The 19,407-nt window shown below is 35.5% G+C and overlaps 1 protein-coding gene and 1 long non-coding RNA gene across 12 annotated transcripts in view; one reads left to right on the top strand and one right to left on the bottom strand.

Annotated features, from left to right (window-relative positions):
• Positions 1 to 19,407, bottom strand: part of LOC127866278 (golgin subfamily A member 6-like protein 7) — a 64,196-nt gene that overhangs the window by 21,950 nt on the left and 22,839 nt on the right. The gene's annotated exons all lie outside the window — the stretch shown is intronic.
• Positions 1 to 19,407, top strand: part of LOC127866279 (uncharacterized) — a 32,309-nt gene that overhangs the window by 1,152 nt on the left and 11,750 nt on the right. For 2 of the 10 annotated variants that reach the window (XR_008042931.1, XR_008042933.1), the window contains exons 2-8: positions 542 to 667; positions 1,373 to 1,441; positions 2,254 to 2,371; positions 3,563 to 3,686; positions 4,369 to 4,474; positions 6,886 to 6,941; positions 7,393 to 7,485. This is a non-coding gene — a long non-coding RNA (uncharacterized LOC127866279). Of the gene's footprint in view, positions 1 to 541; positions 668 to 1,372; positions 1,442 to 2,253; positions 2,372 to 3,562; positions 3,687 to 4,368; positions 4,475 to 6,885; positions 6,942 to 7,392; positions 7,486 to 7,925; positions 8,020 to 8,524; positions 11,140 to 19,407 lie in introns of those variants that run through there. The other 8 variants (XR_008042932.1, XR_008042935.1, XR_008042938.1 and 5 more) reach the window with 8 other exon arrangements.

Here is a 19,407-nt window from a genome sequence, read left to right as displayed (position 1 = left end):
GCAAATTTGGAAATGATTCTAATATTACCGGACCTCGTGACCTTTTTATCAAACCAAAAGTTCTTACAATTTAACTGCCGTAAAATTGTGTGACCTGTTTGAACATTAATACCTATAATATTTATTTTCCTTATATATTTAATTTTGCATTCAGAAAATAATAGTCTCCTTCTAATAATGTAGAGTAAATGGTGTTTTATAGTTTGTTGTTTACACAGATAGTTGTACCAATGATTATTTAATCCATGTCTTGCTTCTAAATTGTTGATGGTGTTCTTATTATTATTTCATTGTTCACTGATGTGTACTTGTTTCTAACTTGAACAGAAAAATTGATGGCTTGGCTTGAGTTTATTGAATATATTTTAATAACCAATTAATTGAAAACATATAAACAAATATACAATGCCAACACATAAATGGAAAACATTTCAATGAACACACAAACTTTGTTGTCATGATAACAGTGTATCTGGTTGTTCTGACTTCATGTGTTAAAATGATTGTTTAATTATGGCATGTCTTAAATACTTAATTTTAGATAATGGATGCATTTTTACATCTGCTGTGTTTGCCTTTGGATGGCAGTGTTCTCCATGTAGCAAGTACAGTATGGACTGCCATATTTTTGGGACAAGACCCTGATAAACACAGGTTTTTAAGCGAGGTATGTAGCATGTTCAATAATAAAATCTTAATACCTTAACTTTGAGGCATTTCCGTGAACATTTAAACATTTACATTAAAATGACAGCACATTAACGTTATTAAGAAATAACCCTTTGCATTGACCAATATGATGGAAACCATATTTTAGCTCACCTGAAATTAAAGGGCTGAGATTTTGTGACAGTTGCTGGAACATGTAAAAACTTTTAAGCATTGAAATATTTTTAAATATTATGAAATATGGTCATAACTGCATGAAGATTCATGTTAAATCTGTGCATTTACTTGGTATTTATTAGGAGTTGTTTGATGGTCTCAATGAATAAAAGTTTATAAAGCATTGATTAAAAGAAGTCTACATGTATATTGTTATTTTCAAGAATAAATTGATTGAGTATTATAAGTTCGGCTGTTTTCAGAGAAAACTCGAGGTATTGTCATAGCCAGCTCGTGCTGTCCGACGTCTGTGTCGTGCTAAAACCTTTACTTTGGCTCTAAAATGAAAGTGCTTCACTTACAACTTTGAAACTTTATATGTAGATGCACTTTGATGTGTTCTACACACCACACTCAATTTAAAGGTCACTAGGTCAAAGGTCAAGGTCTTTGTGATTTAAAAATAATTCTGACAAGCTTTCATTTATTCAAGACTGAACCTGCCGCCGAGCGTTGCTCTTGTCTTAAGTGTATTTTCTATGCAAAGGTGCAGATACTGGAGTATGATCATCTGGTTGGTGCAGTCAATGAGGGTGGATTCCACTGGTCTCTTATAGTAAGTGAAAATGATTCTCAATTTACTTGCGAAATATCACGGTTGTCCAATTTTTAACTTGGATACATGTATAAATGGCATGAAACATTGTCTACTGGGCCTCTACAAAAATTGATTCCATAACAGAGCTGGGGCCAAAATTTGCCCTGTCCTGTGATGAATCTGTTTTTCCTCTATATGAACAGTAAACCCTTCAAAAATCTTCACTCAAAACACATGGCATAGAGCTTACATTTTTGGCATTCGTATAGTGGGCTTCTACAAAGATTGTTGAGATTACAGGCTTGGGGCCAAAAGTTAGGCCCACCCTGGGGCCCAATATGTTTTCCCTACATGTATATACTAAAAAAACTTCACAAATAGTCTTCTCTTAAACCACAAGGCATATAGGATAAATATTGTGCATACATCATTGCCAAGTGGACATCTGCCAATATTGTTCAAATTTAGGCACACAGGTTAAAATTTGCCCTGTCCTGCTGGGCCATTGTGTTTATACAAGAAAGTATGTAGTTAGTAAAAACTTAAAAAAACCTTCTCTGAAAACATAAGGCATAGATAAAAGGTTTTTGGCATGAACAATTTATAGTATTTTCATCTTGATTGCTAAATTTATTTTTCTTGTTCAAAAAAATATCCCCAACCTGGAGCAGTCAAATTATTTTTATGTATGTACATATAAAAAAAACTTTAAAATTTTTCTAAATAGGTTAAATTTTCAAGATTCCTGCCAGTGGGACTAATTATTAAGATCGCATATTATTCAGGTTAGCACCCCAAGGCCCTCTGGGGGCCTCTTTTATTTTCTTCAGGTTGTGCAACCGAAAGACAACAAAGTTTTGTACATAAATCCGATGGGGGAGCAGAATGTTTCCCAGCAACAGATCCTGCAACAATGGATGTAAATGTGTACATTATTTAATTAAACAGGTTAGATACATTTAACTTCATATACTAAATTAGAAAATATCACAGACTGTAAAATGCTATGTAAATATTTAACTTGCAAATAATCATCATTTATATAAAAAGTTTACACTGATCAGATTGTGGAGGTTTTGGTGTCATGTCCGTTACCGAAATTAGACTTCCTGACAATATGTAGCATAAGCGTAATTCCTTCTAAGTTTGATTGACACCTTTCAGTGGTTTATGGGAATAATTGCTACCAAGAACTTTTTTATGTCCCCCACCACTATAGTGGGGGACATATTGTTTCTTCCCTGTCTGTAAGTCTATCTGTCTGTAGGTTTGTTTGTTGGTTTGAGTGTATATGTTTGCGTCAAACTTTAAAATTTGCCATAACTTTTGCAATATTGAAGATAGCAGCTTGATATTTTGCATGCATGCATGTGTATCTCATGGAGATGCACATTTTGAGTGGTGAAAGGTCAAGGTCATCCTTTAAGGTCAAAGGTCAAATATATAGCTTCAAAGCGGCGCAATAGGGGACATAGTGTTTCTAAAAACACTTTTCTTGTTTAACCATGTGACCCTGACATTAACCTAACTAAAAATCCTGATAATTTACATTTAGGCTTAGTACTAGCACTTAGCAAGTTTCATTAATATTCCTGCATTGGTTTGTTTACGAGAAGAGGCGTGGACAAGGGAAACATTTCTTTACTTTATGCTTTTGTTTGCTCTTGTTTGAAGTACAATAAATCCATGTTTTAACCTTCTAACCTTGACCCAAATAAAAATCCTCACAGTATGCAGAACCAAGCTAGCTATTAATAAATCTGACCAAGTAACATTAAAATCCTTCATTGATTTATGCAAAGAAGCACTGGCAAGGTAATTATGTTTTTAACCTTGTGAACTTGACTTAATTGACAAATCTGCCAATATGCAAACCAAGGCTTGGTAATGAACACTCCTTCTAAGTTTCTTTTTAATCCTTTAAGTGTTTTATGAGAATAAGTGCTGACAAGATGCAAGGAACATCTAACCAGACATCCTGACATCACTCTGGACAGCGCAAAAAATATGTCTCCATTACCAGCTAGGGAATTTCATTCCTTATTCATTCCAAAAATTTAGCAAATAATATTTGTACTCATAATGTATCATTTATGGTGATTTGATGATGTTGTTTTTTTACTTTTTGCTTTTGAACAGTAAATTTGTGCACATTCGGCGCTTATCCAGCATTGATATGGGCGGACCAATACATTGGAACATACTCTGCCCACGTCATGCAAAACAGTCAGATTCAATATCTTGCGGTGTCTACGTTTTAAAGGTAATGGAATCTGTTATTTGTACTTCCCAATGACTTTTTTTCTTTAAGCGTTGTTTGTCTTTTTGTCCATCTGTGACACTTTTCTGTCCACAGCTGTTTCTTAACTTTTTCTTGTAATGAACCTTAAAAATTATTTTCTATTATCATGTTGCATTGGTACACGCATTCAATTTATCTGCATCAACTTGGTAAGCCATAGTTATCCTCTTCATTGATTGAAAGTAAGGAATCTGCATCAACTTGGTAAAGCCATAGTTATCCTCTTCATTGATTGAAAGTAAGGAATCTGCATCAACTTGGTAAAGCCATAGTTATCCTCTTCATTGATTGAAATTAAGGAATCTGCATCAACTTGGTAAAGCCATAGTTATCCTCTTCATTGATTGAACGTTAGGAATCTGCATCAACTTGGTAAAGCCATAGTTATCCTCTTCATTGATTGAAAGTAAGGAATTTCATAACTTTTTTTTGCTTTCCATAGCTGTTGCTCAGTAACTATTGTATGGAACTACATGAAACTTGTAATTAATATGTATGTTCATAAAATGTTTGTGCGTGCCTAAGTATTACTTGGATTGCCTTGGTAAATTAATTTTCAAACCCACTTAATTAGTTGAAACAGTTGTGTTTTTTTCTGCCCAATGCTACCTCTCAGTAAATATAATGATATTAACAACTTTAGTAAGCAGAATGCTACCTGCAAAATCAATCCCTAGAGTTTGTGCTCAGCAAAACACAACTACTAGAAGAACGGAGACAAATAGCCAGAAGACTGCTTTCTGAAGGGGGTAAATAATTTTATTTCCAACAAAAACGAAACACTGTATATATTTTATCATTTATCACTTTTCCACCATTTTATCATTTATCACTTTTCCACCAAAATGATATATATGTTTTATATGTTTTGATTTAAAACCAAAGAAAAGCAAACCGTTATTATAACTTACCAGTGTTTTTTATCCAGAAAAGTTCTTTTTATGCTTTCTTAAGTGAATTACTTTCCATTGCTTTTTTTACTGGATTATGAAAAAAAAAATGTTCAATAAGGAAAATGATAGAAAATGGCTTTACAAATAAGAAACAAATCATTGCAATATGATTATATTTTTTATTAGCTCACCTGAGCGATAGCTCGAGGTGAGCTATTGTGATCACTCAGCGTCCGGCGTCCGTCCGTCCGTCTGTCTGTCTGTAAACAATTTGTAAACATCTTCTACTACACCATTGAGCCAATTTCAACTAAATTTCATGTGGAGCATCCCTAGGTCATGGGACAAAAGAATTGTTAAAAAAAAATTGATCACATAACCAAGATGGCCGCCATGACCATATATGGTAAAAACCTTAAAAAATCTTCTTGTCAGAAACCGCTCATCAAATTTTCAAAAAATTTCACATGGATGACCTTTGAAGGCTCCCTTGAAAAAGTTGTTCAAAGAAATTTGATTCGTCAAAAAACATGGCCGCAGGAGCTCGTTGAACTTTGCATGTTTATTCGTTTTTGCCTATTTTGTGAAAACTTTAAAAAATCTTCCACATTTTTTGTCCGATCCTTTCCAAATTTGCACAGTGTCTTTATATCGATGAGGACACGAACCCTACAAAAAATGAGCATTATTGGTCCATGAAGTACAGAATTACCTCCCCTTGAATTGAGAAAATGGTGTTTATGCAATAAAGTCCAAATTTTTCATCCAATTATTTCCAAACTTGTAAGGATTTAGCATGGTTCAAACAAGGGAAACAACTACGGTTTATGCATGTTCTTTTTATTACAGATTTACCTCCCTTTAATTCATTCAAAATCTCATTTTACAGCAGAGATTCCAAATCTGACCTGTAAATGAGCCCCATATTTACTGCCAGTGTAGGTTACCTTTTCCCATTTGATCATTCTTAAGTATTGGTCTTGTAATGCTGCTACTGCTTCTGCTACTGCTACTGCTACTATTACTACTACTACTACTACTACTACTACTACTACTACTACTACTACTACTACTTCTACTACTACTACTACCACTACCACTACTACTACTACTACTACTACTACTACTAGTACCACCACTACCACCACCACCACCACCTTCTACTACTACTGCCACTACTACTACTTTTACCACTACTACTACTACTACTACTACTACTACTACTACTACTTCTACTACCACTACTACTACTACTACTACTACTACTACTACTACTACTTCTACTACTATTCGTCTTAAATGTATCATTTTTCTTACATATTGTGTGTTATTATAACATATTTGTATCAATATTTTACAATTCAGCACATATAAAAATCGTATATACCCGCTTTAATGATTTATTTAAAATGATACCCCATTATAATAATAATCCTGTAAGATAGGTGTTTGAATAAGTATTAAAAAAAATCCCCAGGGCACTTTAACTAAAAATGAAGTAGAATGTAAATCATCAAGAGTCAAGACTAAAATTTACTAAAGTGTTTTGCTATGCACTTATGATAATTGATGAAATTGTTAAGTCAAAGAAATGAAACACACACACAAAATTCCAATACTGTCCCTGTGGAATTGGAACTCACACACTACAGAATCTGCTGGTTTGCATGTACAGTGTGAACATGTATATGTAAATGAATTTATATTGCACTTTGGATGCCCCCAGGGGTTATACTGTTTTGCGCATGTAGGTCTGTCGGTCGGTCCGTCCACCAAATGGTTTCCAGATGTTAACTCAATAACGCGTAAACCTAGGATCATGATACATTATTGGTACAATGATTATGACTGGCACATGTCCCCTATTGATTTTCAGGTCACTTCTTCAAAGGTCAAGGTCACATTGACTAGAAACAGTAAAATTGTTTCCGGATGATAACTCAAGAATGCTTAGGCCAAGGATCATGTAACTTCATAGGTACATTGATCATGATTGGCAGATAACCCCTATTGATTTTCAGGTCACTAGGTCAAGGTCACATTGACCTGAAGCATTAAAATAGTTTCTAACATATTCACACAATGGCTGCCACTATAACTGACAGCCCATTCGAGGGGCATGCGTGTTTTACAAACAGCCCTTGTTTGCATGCCTTGTTTGAAAAGCCATAGAAATAATATGTTTGGACACATGAATGACTAACTTAATTGCTGCAAATACTTTTAAAGCATATTTATTTATTCAAATTGTTAACTTACTTTTCTAGAATTCATTGAAGGTCATCTAGAAGAGATAGCAAGTAGCCCATCAGTCGAACATGAGGTAACAGCCACCTTACTATATTGATGTGAATTAGTTATAAAAATAAATATGTTTAAAAAATGCAGAAAAAGTTATCCGATGAAAGAGCAGTGGAATATCTTAGGCAAAGGACTCAGAATGGAAAGGGTTTGAGGAAACACTGTCTAGTCAGTAAGAAACACTTGATTATACAATCTCTTAGCAAAAGCAATAAGAGTCACTGTTAAAAACGTGCCTTTGCTAACAAATCTTTACTCAAAGTTAGGATAATTTCTGTTGTTGCTTTTCTATAATTCCTTTCTGATCTGATTTCCCATTCACATGATATTTCATCTCCAACATTAAAATATTAGGAAAACATAAGTGAATAATCACAGGAGTAATGAGATTGCAGCTGTCATTTATGGTAGAGAAAATGAGAATACAAAAACATAAAGGAAGTAAATATGAGTATATCCTGATCATTTTGCAGAACTCGGACCAGCTCGCAAACACCCCTGCCTCTGCCATGGAGTTGGAAGGGCGAGACACTGACCCAGTAGTCGATCATGTGGCAACAACTAGGGTACTCTATTTATGTGAACTAATTGTAAACATAAATATATCCAAAAATGCAGAAAAAGTTATCCGATCAAAGAGCAGTGAACTATTTTAGGCAGCAGGTGACTTAGATTGAAAATGGCTTGAGAAAACACTGTCTAGTCAGTAAGACACAATTGATTATACAATCGCGAAGCAAAAGGAATCAGAGTGACTGTTAAAAGTGTGCTATTGCTTTCAAATCTTTTATGGGTATTATGGTAATTTCAATTCTTTCTTTTCTATAAGTCCTTTCTCATTTAAGATCCATTCACATGATATTCCATCTACTACATTAAAATACTAGGATAACATGAGTGAATAAGCACATTAGGAATGAGATTGCAGCTGTCATTTACGGTAGAGAAAATAAGAATACAAGAACATAAAAGAAGTAAATATGAGTTCATCATGATCATTTTGCAGAACTCGGACCAGCTGGCAAACAACCCTGCCTCTGCCATGGAGTTGGAAGGGGGGAGACACTGACCCAGTGGTCGATCATGTAGCAACAGCCAGGGTACTCTATTTATGTGAATTAATTGTAAACATAAATATATCCAAAAATGCAGAAAAAGTTATCCGAGCAAAGAGCAGTGAACTATCTTAGGCAGCATACTTAGATTGAAAAGGGCTTGAGAAAACACTGTCTAGTCAGTAAGACACAATTGATTATACAATCGCGAAGCAACAGCAATAAGAGTTACTGTTAAAAACGTGTCCTTGATAACAAATATTTCATCTGTGTTATGGTAATTTCAATTCTTGCTTTTCTATAAGTCCTTAGTAAATAAAGGAAGTAAATATGAGTATATCATGATCATTTGAAACAATCATACAAATATGCATGGATTTTGAATTTCATATTGTGTTGAAGATTCATGAAAAGAAGAGTAAATTAAAACTTTAAATCTTAGAACAATTTGTTTAAGAATTATCTTAGAAACTTTAAGAAAACCAGCTTAAAGTATATGTGTAAAGATGACAGATCCAATATTTAATATGCATCTTTATATATTTTTCAGGTGAGTCAAAGCGGACACAGTTGATGAGGAAATATGCATCCAGCATTGGAAGCACAATTTTTCTTTAAAAAAATACAATTTATTTAATTTAATTTACATAATGCCCTGTCTGTTGGTTTGTTTGTTTGTGCAAACCTTAACATTTGCAATAACTTTTGCAATATTAAAGGTAGCAACTTCATATATAGCATGCATGTGCATCTCAAGGAGCTACACACTTTGAGTTGTGTAAGGTCAAGGTATTTTTTTTTTGGTAAAATTGATGAATTAATATGATATCTCTTTGCAAATTGTTTTAAAATTAATACATAACTTGTTTCAGAAACATTGTTTAATAACATTCAATTGTCATTTATTCGAATTTGAAAGTTGTCAAAAGTAATTATTTCTCCCTATACGGTAGCTTTAGGTATATGTGATATTTCATGAGAAAACTAGTCTTCATTGCATTACAAATTAATGAAGCATTCTTTACATTTGCTTTTATAACAAAAAAACCTAGTTTAGACTTGTAAAATTGATAAAAATAATTATTTGAACATAAAGTTTGACCAGAGTGTACAATTTAAACACACAAGTTTATAACGACGTGTATCTTGTGCTTTGCATTTGTTTAAAAGTTGCCTTATAATTGTGCGAAGCATGTCTTCTCAAATTAAAAATGCATCTTATTCAAAGGTGATCAGAACTAAATGTGTTTTTTTTAATAATTCAGGGATAACAAAAATCAGACTAAGAAACCATATGCAATAATTCATAGTCTGTTGTCTTCACAGAGAGAAACTTCAATAAAAAATATGCTGTCATTTTATAATACCTTCGTGTTTGCCTCACGGTTGCCTATTGATTTGTTTTAAAATAGGAAGTTTATAATGAGGTATATAACACAAAGAAATTTCATATTTGAATCATTTTTATGCTCCTCTAAAAAATTCTTGTCTGAGCTTTTTCTCAGTAACTTATTACGGGAATTCAATGAAACTTTATGGGAAGCTTCACTACCAAGAGGAGATGTGCATGTTATTAGCCAGTTATGGTCGGATGATTTTTCACAGAGTTATGGCCCATTGAAATTTTCCATTTACTGTACATATTGTGCATTCTTGTTCGGGCTATTTCTCAGCAACTAATGTCTGCAATTGAATGAAACTTTATGGGAAGCTTCACTACCAACAGGACATGTGCATATTATCAGCAAGTTATGGTCGGATGATTTTTCACAGAGTTATGGCCCTTTGAAATTTTCAATATACTGTACATATAGTGCAATTCTTGTCTGGGCTATTTATCCCCAACTAATGACTTGAATTCAATGAAGTTTTATGGGAAGCTTAACTGCCTTGAAGAGATGCGCGTGTTATTTGTGGGTTCTGGTTAGATGATTTATTTAGAGACTTATGGCCCTTTGAAATTGTTAAGTTGCTAAACCATCCATCCTATTATTTTGTCCAAAGTTATGCCACTCAAGATGTTTCCTTTTATCTGAATATATAGTGCAATATTGTGACCAAAAAAACTTTGGGGAGCTTCACCCATCTCTGACGGCTTGTTTTAATTAAATATTAATTGTAAATCCCATATCACCTTTTATCATACTTTTTTGTAATTGACAACTTGGTTTTCTGACAATTGTTTTCCTTGTTTTGTTTCAAATAGGCATGATATGGTTACTATTAAATCAACTTCATATGTTCTTCCCTTGTGATAAGTATTTTTAGCTCATCTATTTTTTGAAAAAAAATTATGAGCTATTGTCATCACCTTTGCGTCGGCGTTGGCGTCCGGTTAAGTTTTGCGTTTAGGTCCACTTTTCTCAGAAAGTATCAATGCTATTGCATTCAAACTTGGTACACTTACTTACCACCATGAGAGGACTGGGCAGGCAAAGTTAGATAACTCTGGCGTGCAATTTGACAGAATTATGTGCCCTTTTTATACTTAGAAAATTGAAAATTTTGGTTAAGTTTTGCGTTTAGGTCCACTTTTCTCAGAAAGTATCAATGCTATTGCATTCAAACTTGGAACACTTACTTACTATCATGAGGGGACTGGGCAGGCAAAGTTAGATAACTCTGGCGTGCATTTTGACAGAATTATGTGCCCTTTTTATACTTAGAAAATTGAAAATTTTGGTTAAGTTTTGTGTTTAGGTCCATTTTATTCCGTAAGTATCAAAGCTATTGCTTTCATACTTGCAACACTTACTAACTATCATAAGGGGACTGTGCAGGCAAAGTTATGTAACTCTAACTGGCATTTGGGCAGAATTATGGGCCCTTTATACTTAGAAAATTGAAAATTTGGTTAAGTTTTGTGTTTTGGTCCACTTAACCCCTAAAGTATCATAGATATTGCTTTCATACTTGGAACACTTGCAAACTATCATAAGGGTACAGTAAAAGGACAAGTTGCATAACTCTGGTTGTCATTTTTATGGAATTATGGCCCTTTTTTGACTTAGTAACTTTGAATATATGGTTAAATTTTGTGTTTCGATCCACTTTACTTCTTAACTATCAAGGCTATTGCTTTCAAACTTCAAATACTTTCATGCTATCATGAGGTGACTGTACCTGGCAAGTTGAATTTTACCTTGAATCCCCCCCCCCCCCCCTACCCGAATTGACCACCACACCCTCACACTATACCACCCCACCTCCACCCAAAATTTCATTTTATTTTAATGGTTAAACCCCCTCCCCCTCCCCCCCCCCCGATTTTATTTTTTTTCGCATTTTTTTTCCCCTTTTTTGAAAATAATGTCATAAATGTCCACATTCCCATGCTATACACCCCTCTTCACTCCACCCCTCCCTCCTTTGTGATTGAAAATGAGAGTCCCTTCACCTTTAAAAAGAAAATAGATGAGCGGTCTGCACCCGCAAGGCGGTGCTCTTGTTTATATCTATTTCTTAATATTTTTCAGTAGTAATAATGTCTAAGAATGTATCTGGGTAGAATGAATATCTGTTCTTTTAAAGGTTGTAACTGATGCTCTATTTCTTTTGGACATGACATGTTACTGTCTCGTTTGTACAGAGATTCAATTAAATACTACATTTTATTATGTGTGATTCTATTTTTGTGTTCCAAATAGGCAGTCTGACATATTAGGTATATTGAAAACTCTTACATATAACATTTGTAAGTATCTGTTATTAATGACAGTTAAATGAAACAATGGTTGTATAGTTGTGTATATTACAAAGTATAATTATTGTTATATTTCGAAATTAGAATTATGTTTATATTTTAATTCACATACACTTTCAACTATAATTTGTAATAGTGCCGTTGCTACTTAAATTTTATGTGGTTTGGATGCACACTGTTATATTCTATGCTCCTTCAAAATACAATTAAGGTTTCACCTTAACGGTTATAACGCGAGTGAAAAGCAATATACACTGTTATCATGTGATTTAAAACAAGTTTTGTTCAATTATCTGTAAAGTTCATTCATAACTATTTTATAACATGTCTGCTTAATCCACTTACTATATTCAAGCATTTTGCATTATTGTTTTTGTTTAACACTAGAAACTGTTAAGTAAGGTATATATCTTGTTGTAACTTTAATTGCATTTATTATGTACTGCATATTAATTGTTGGGATAGTTCCGCATATGTAACATGTTTTTATTCACGTGTTTTTATGTCCCCCACTATAGTAGTGGGGGACATATTGTATTTGCCCTGTCTGTTGGTCTGTTGGTCTGTCTGTCTGTTTGCGCCAACTTTATTATTTTGCAATAACTTTAACTATATTGAAGATAGCAACTTCATATTTGGCATGCATGTGTATCTCATGAAGCTGCACATTTTGAGTGGTGAAAGGTCAAGGTCATCCTTCAAGGTCAGAGGACAAATATATGTGGCCCAAATCGCTTATTTTATAAATACTTTTGCAATATTGAAGATAGCAACTTGATATTTGGCATGCATGTGCATCTCATGGAGCTGCACATTTTGAGTGGTGAAAGGTCGAGGTCAAGGTCATCCTTGAAGGTCAGAGGTCAAATATATGTGGCCCAAATCGCTTATTTTATGAATACTTTTGCAATATTGAAGATAGCAACTTGATATTTGGCATGCATGTGTATCTCGTGGAGCTGCACATTTTGAGTGGTGAAAGGTCAAGGTCAAGGTCATCCTTCACAAGGTCAAGGTCATCCTACAAGGTCAAACATCATATAGGGGGACATTGTGTTTCACAAACGCATCTTGTTTAATCTGTCTTTGTGTTTTAACGGTCGCCTTTAATGGACTGTCAAAACTGTGTTTGAATGTATTTAATCAATTGCCATTATTATCTTTTTAATGAAGGTTATATTATAGTATCGTGTCTGTTCCTAGATGTATTCTACGACAATATGGCTGCATTTTTAGAACTGTTATGCACTGATTTACAACTATTATGTCACATTAAATACTGTACTTGTAACATCTATATTTTCATAGAGCATATTACATGACCTTTTGACCATCTACATTTTTTATTGCGTAGGTGGTCTGTTTATGGTTTATGAAATGCTTGTTTTAATATCAAACGCAACCAGTTAAAACATTTTGTTTCTCGTGTTTGTTTAACTACAGACACCTTTTCATAATGTCATAATATCAGTTTCATTAAATAATATATTGTACTATGTGCAGAGCCTTTGAGCTGCCTATATTTTTGTTTCGCAAAGGTAGCAAGCAAGGGCTAATTCTTATGAAATTGATACAAGCATGAAAAAAGCATAATTGATATTTAGTTAAATACTGTTTGCTATCACGTGAAACGAAATTTGTTACGCGGGGTAAGTAAAACGTGTTATTATTGTGACAATTGTCATGTGAAGACCCAATATATGTACAATATGCTTATTTGATATTTTGTTGTCATAATTAAGCTCCATTACAAATGATGTAATACGACCTATTCAATTACATATATACTATCAATGGTTATTAATATAATTATACCTATATTTATGCCCCTCTTCGAAGAAGAGGGGGTATATTGCTTTGCTCATGTCGGTCGGTCTGTTGGTCGGTCGGTCCGTACACCAGGTGGTTTCCGGATGATAACTCAATAACGCTTGGGCCTAGGATCATGAAACTTCATAGGAACATTGATCTTTACTCGCAGATGACCCCTATTGATTTTTAGGTCACAAGGTCAAAGGTCAAGGTCACAGTGACAAAAATCATATACACACAATGGCTGCCACTACAACGGACAGTCCATATGGGGGGCATGCATGTTTTACAAACAGCCCTTGTTTTATATTGCATTAAATTGAGTTTATTAGCCTCATACACTCTGACGCACTTAGGATATATTTAATTACATGTATACTTTCGATAATTATTTATGTTCTAGTGTAATGTATAATAACTCATAATGTATAATAATTCATGTATGCACCGTTGTAACCAAACGATTTTATTTCTTTGCATAACTTTATTTTGTATAAACATAAACTGTGTATTGTGGAAACACTGTATCATGTATGCTTGATTTGTCCACTTGGGCTTTTGGCTTTCTGGATGGATTGTTTAATAAACTATGTTCTAAAAAATGCAAAGGTTTCGTGTCCGCTCAATTATTTTGCTATGTATGGTCTGATTAAAATATTACTTGGCATGAGTATTAACCACAAGAGTATATGTGAAATACTCAACAGCCAGATGTCAAGGTCAAACGGTGCTATATAACTTTGACAATAATCAATGTAAATACCAGTGTTTGGTGTCCAATAAATCATTTTGCCGTGCATGGTCCATTTTAATGACAATTGGCATAAGAAAAAAACACAATACATGTTGTTTGATATGACACGTGAAAGACTCGAGATGCTGATGTCAAGGTCAAGGTAAAAAGGTGCTTTGGAACTTTGACAAAAAAAAAACAATGTAACAATGTGATCATCACAGTGTTTTGTTTCCACTAAATAACTTTGCTAATGTTTGGATTTTTATAATACTTGTCATAACTAATAGCCACAAGTATGATGTGATGCGCAAAAGGCTCAAGGTGCTGATGTGAAGCTCAAACGGTGCTATTGAACTTTCACAAAAAACAATAAAAAATTCTAAATTTTTCAGTTGTTCGTGAACGCTAAATAACTTCACTATACACAATATAAATGGTTGTCGCGTAAAAGACTCGTAATGCTGATGTCTTCTTTTATTTCATAATCTTTGTAATTGTTATCAAGACATTTCTTTTTCATTTATACCAATACTGTTGTCATGTTATTGGGCGTGCTTTTAAAACTGAGCCACGTATTGCGAAAACGGGTCTTATGTCTGAGGTGATCCGACAAGCCTGCCATTCGACTTTTGAAATTTAAAATTACACAACTTTTGAAACTATAATTAATTTTGATGTTATTGTGTTATATATCATGGGCACAACTCTTAAATTGTATTGCATTATGTCATTATGCTATGTATTATGGGCCGGAGGCCTTGATTTACTCCATTAACTGTTCTGTTCTGTTCTGTTCTGTCAAGTCCTGAAGATCAAGGTCCAATGGTGTTTTTGCACTGTGACAAACATAACTAATAAGTCCGAATCAACACCGGGGTTCATGTCCGCAAAAAAACACCATACATGGTCGGGATTTTAATAATACTTGGCGAGAGTAATACCCACACGTGAATAATATGTCTCGTGAAAGACGCATGATGATACAGATAAACGTTGCTTTTGAACTTTGACAAAAATCGATGTAAAATTAAATGTCATCATCAAAGTGGTTTTTGTTCACCATATAGCGTCGCTATACATGGTCGTATTTTAATGCTCCTTGATATAAATAACAACCACAGTAGTATTGTGTGTCGCATGTGATAATCGAGGTGCTGATATCAAGATAAAAAAAGTATTTTTATAACGTTGACAATTCAATGAAAAAAAGTTATTACAATGTTTTTGGTTCACGCAGTGATATCGTCATTCTTAACTTGATTTTCAAATTACTTATGTTGCGGTGCCAGGCATCCGTGTATCGTTTTTTTTTCATCTTAATGTAATTAATTGTGATATGTTGTATTTTCTGATCGCACTCATTCACGAATCATCATACTCGCCCTGGGAGAGGCAACGTCGCACATTGCGTATATTTTTACACTTACACACCTCTAGATTCAAACAAGCGTATTGCAATTATCAGCTTATTTTACAGAACAGTCCATGGAAAAAGCACAAAAACGTAAAAACAGTAGTAACAACTCTAGTAGTAGCAATGGACCAAATCAAAGCGCCGAAGGCACTGAAATAGTTCGCTGTTGTCGTCCTTGATTAGCTTGTGCGCTTTCCACAGGCTCATCAGTGTGCACAGGCTAATCTTGTTTACATGCATTAAGCACCGTTTTCCCTGAAAGCAGCCGATATGTACAGATTTCAATGATAACCACAAGACTGGCCAATTACATCTTACAAGCTGGTAAATACAGTCACTGCAGTTTAGTAGAACAGACGCTTCTTAGCATATGTCGTCTGCAGTGCAGATAGGCAGCGGTAATCGTTCCTAGCATAGTGAGTTGCGCTTCTTAGCGTTAGCGTAGCTTAGGCTTCCAAGCACATACTGATTGCAAAACATGGTCTGTAAATTCATTCAGCCGCTAACGCGACCAACTAAAAATGAACAGAAGATAGCTGCCAAAAACAAGGGTATTGCCAAAAACAAGGGTATTTCTGGTGGGTCGAATGAGTCAACAAAGAGTGTAGTGAGTGAAATAGGCAGTGTTAATTGCAAAGTGAGTGACGCTATCCATGGTGCTCATTCCGTGTTATTCAGTGACCCTGTCATGGATAACTCGGTGTTCGCATCAAGTGCAGGAGAGGCCGGAAATGGAACAGAGAGACGCATCATATCACAGGTCAGCCACCCACCAACTCTGTAATAAGAGTTTCATAGTATCCATAACACCAAAAAGATGTTGCCCATTTTCTGTTAATGCCCCGCAGCGTATTGTTGCACTCATTCACATGCCTCAGACTGCACGATGGTTTATACTCGCTCGTGGACAGACACCGTTGCGCGTTTGAGGATAAATAGAACTCAAAATAGATATAGCACTTTCTGTACTATGGAAACAATTAAGTCCAATCCGGTAGAGCACAGGTGGTGTGAATGGTCCGAAATGAAATATTTTACGGAATCACACGCCTAGCATATGTCCGATACACCCTGGCCAGGAAATCCCAACTAGATTATGCACATTCTGTGCCATTCACCCGTGCAATTGAAAATAGTACTCCAAATAGATATAACACGTGCGTTGTTTTTGCACCGAGGCGTGTTATGTGAGTTATTTACAAGCCTTTAAATTAACAGTGGTAAATACTGGCAGAGAGCAAGACATCGTTGGACATCGAAGCAAAATGTGTACATATGCATTGCCTTTGCACCATGGTCATGTAATTCCAACTAGATATTGCACATTGCGCGCTATATATATCGCAACATATAACACCAAAAAGATGTTGCCCATATTCTGTTAATGCCCCGCAGCGTATTGCTGCACTCATTCACATGCCTCAGACTGCATGATGGTTTATACCCGCTCGTGGACAGACACCGTTGCGCGTTTGAGGATAAATAGAACTCAAAATAGATATAGCACTTTCTGTACTATGGAAAAAATCAAGTCCAATCCGATAGAGCACAGGTGGTGTGAATGGTCCGAAATGAAATATTTTACGGAATCACACGCCTAGCATATGTCCGATACACCCTGGTCAGGAAATCCCAACTAGATTATGCACATCCTTGCCATTCACCCGTGCATTGAAAATAGTACTCCAAACAGATATAACACGTGCGTTGTTTTTGCACCGAGGCGTGTTATGTGAGTTATTTACAAGCCTTAAATTAACAGTGGTAAATACTGGCAGAGAGCAAGACATCGTTGGACATCGAAGCAAATGTGTACATATGCATTGCCTTTGCACCATGGTCATGTAATTCCAAACTAGATATTGCACATTGCGCGCTACATATACCGCAACATATAACACCAAAAAAGATGTTTGCCCATATTCTGTTAAGGCCCCGCAGCGTATTGTTGCACTTATTCACATGCCTCAGACTGCAACGATTGTTTGTACCCGCTCGTGGACAGACACCGTTGCGCGTTTGAGGATAAATAGAACTCAAAATAGATATAGCACTTTCTGTACTATGGAAACAATCAAGTCCAATCCGATAGAGCACAGGTGGTGTGAATGGTCCGAAATGAAATATTTTACGGAATCACACGCCTAGCATATGTCCGATACACCCTGGTCAGGAAATCCCAACTAGATTATGCACATTCTGTGCCATTCACCCGCGCAATTGAAATAGTACTCCAAATAGATATTACACGTGCGTTGTTTTTGCGCCAAGGCGTGTTGTGTGAGTTATTTACAAGCCTTTAACTTTACAGTGGTAACTACTGGCAGAGAGCAAGACATCGTTGGACATCGAAGCAAAATATGTACATATGCATTGCCTTTGCACCATGGTTATGTAATTCCAACTAGATATTGCACATTGCGCGCTATATATATCGCAACATATAACACCAAAAAGATGTTGCCCATATTCTGTTAATGCCCCGCAGCGTATTGCTGCACTCATTCACATGCCTCAGACTGCATGATGGTTTATACCCGCTCGTGGACAGACACCGTTGCGCGTTTGAGGATAAATAGAACTCAAAATAGATATAGCACTGTCTGTACAATGGAAAAAATCAAGTCCAATCCGATAGAGCACAGGTGTGAATGGTCCGAAATGAAATATTTTACGGAATCACACGCCTAGCATATGTCCGATACACCCTGGTCAGGAAATCCCAACTAGATTATGCACATTCTTTGCCATTCACCCGTGCAATTGAAAATAGTACTCCAAATAGATATAACACGTGCGTTGTTTTTCACCGAGGCGTGTTGTGTGAGTTATTTACAAGCCTTTAAATAACAGTGGTAAATACTGGCAGAGAGCAAGACATCGTTGGACATCGAAGCAAAATGGTACATATGCATTGCCTTTGCACCATGGTCATGTAATTCCAACTAGATATTGCACATTGCGCGCTATATATACCGCAACATATAACACCAAAAAGATGTTGCCCATATTCTGTTAATGCCCCGCAGCGTATTGTTGCACTTATTCACATGCCTCAGACTGCACGATGGTTTATACCCGCTCGTGGACAGACACCGTTGCGCGTTTGAGGATAAATAGAACTCAAAATAGATATAGCACTTTCTGTACTATGGAAACAATCAAGTCCAATCCGGTAGAGCACAGGTGATGTGAATGGTCCGAAATGAAATATTTTACGGAATCACACGCCTAGCATATGTCCGAAACCCTGGCCGGAAATCCCAACTAGATTATGCACATTCTGTGCCATTCACCCGTGCAATTGAAAATAGTACTCCAAATAGATATTACACGTGGCGTTGTTTTTGCGCCAAGGCGTGTTGTGTGAGTTATTTACAAGCCTTTAACTTTACAGTGGTAAATACTGGCAGAGAGCAAGACATCGTTGGACATCGAAGCAAAATATGTACATATGCATTGCCTTTGCACCATGGTTATGTAATTCCAACTAGATATTGCACATTGCGCGCTATATATATATCGCAACATAAACACCAAAAAGATGTTGCCCATATTCTGTTAATGCCCCGCAGCGTATTGTTGCACTCATTCACATGCCTCAGACTGCATGATGGTTTATACCCGCTCGTGGGACAGACACCGTTGCGCGTTTGAGGAAAATAGAACTCAAAATAGATATAGCACTTTCTGTACTATGGAAAAAATCAAGTCCAATCCGATAGAGCACAGGTTGGTTGTGAATGGTCCGAAATGAAATATTTACGG

This window comes from Dreissena polymorpha, chromosome 2, assembly GCF_020536995.1.
Source record: "Dreissena polymorpha isolate Duluth1 chromosome 2, UMN_Dpol_1.0, whole genome shotgun sequence".
Taxonomy (NCBI): domain Eukaryota; kingdom Metazoa; phylum Mollusca; class Bivalvia; order Myida; family Dreissenidae; genus Dreissena; species Dreissena polymorpha.
The sequence above is the reverse complement of the archived record's forward strand: the minus strand, read 5'-3'. Positions and strand labels throughout refer to the sequence as shown.